This window comes from Poecilia reticulata, linkage group LG11 (genome assembly GCF_000633615.1).
Source record: "Poecilia reticulata strain Guanapo linkage group LG11, Guppy_female_1.0+MT, whole genome shotgun sequence".
Taxonomy (NCBI): Eukaryota; Metazoa; Chordata; class Actinopteri; order Cyprinodontiformes; family Poeciliidae; genus Poecilia; species Poecilia reticulata.
The window spans coordinates 313,354-314,615 of record NC_024341.1 but is presented as its reverse complement, the minus strand read 5'-3'; positions in this window follow the sequence as shown (position 1 = coordinate 314,615).

The window sequence follows — 1,262 nt, the reverse complement described above, 5'->3', positions numbered from 1 at the left end:
AAGAGAGCCAAGGGTCACCCTCTGTCAGTTGGAGATCAGGTCCTGGTGGCGAACAAGGGAGCCAGAGGAAAGCGGAAGCTTTCTGATAAATGGGAGCCTGTGATGTACRCAGTGGTTGCATCCAAACCTGCTCTCCACATTTATCGWATTAGAKACCGTCATGGCAATGAGCGTGTGGTGCATCGCAACCTCCTGCTTGATGTGAACTTTTTACCTGTGGGAATGACCATGGATGGCAATGTGAACCGCCATGCTGACAGTGTGGTTAGAGTCCCCTCAGCTACTGATCTACATGGAACAGAATGTTTTAGCGAGGCTCCTAGTGCTGTTCCTGCTGAGCCTACCCTACCTGACTCTCTGTCCTGCAGTGATGGGGAGGACCGCACTGCTTCATGGGTTCAGGATGTGCCCACGGCTCCAACAGTTGGAAATAGTGACCTGCCTCATGACTCTGAGAACTCCTCTATGGACACTGGAGTGCTGGCGACTGCTGGTTCCTTACCTCATCTTCCTGATGATGTTGGCTCTGTTCATCCTCCAGACAGTGTGGGAGGGGATGTTGTTCGCCGCCTAACTTCACGCTTTGGGAGGGTTATTTAACCAGTTTGTCGCCTGTTAGAGTCCATGGCTGTCATTGAGGCATTTTATGATAAGGATATTGTTCAGCCTGTTATTGATGTGAGTCTCCAAATTCTTGTTGTATAATTTCTGCCATTGTCTAGGATTATCTTTTTCTTTGTTTGCCTAAGCTTCAGTACCATTTATATGTTTATTCTGTATAGGGGGGTGTAAAAGGCACCTGTTTTTGTCCAAGGGATACGGTGAGATTTTGCTAGTTGTTGAGCGATCTCTAGTCTCCTGACCTTATTGTAGGGTAGCTGTTATGCTGATGTGTTGCACTGTTGCAGGAAAGAAAACTATTTTGTACTGGTACTGAGTGTCTTCTAACTGTTTTTCATTTTGTGTAATTCTAGGGGGGTGAATGTAACCTGGTTGTAATTATCTTTTATTATAATTACACAAAATGTCTTTTTTTTTGTTATATGTCTTGTTCCTTATCTTACTGAAACACCTCTGTCATTGTTTTAACCGTGTTACTTTTATTAAATACATCTAAATACATTCAGTTTAATACATTCAGTCTATCTATCTATCTAGATAGATATCTAGACAGACAGACAGACAGACAGACAGACAGATAGATAGATAGATAGATAGATAGATAGATAGATAGATAGATAGATAGATAGATAGATAGATAG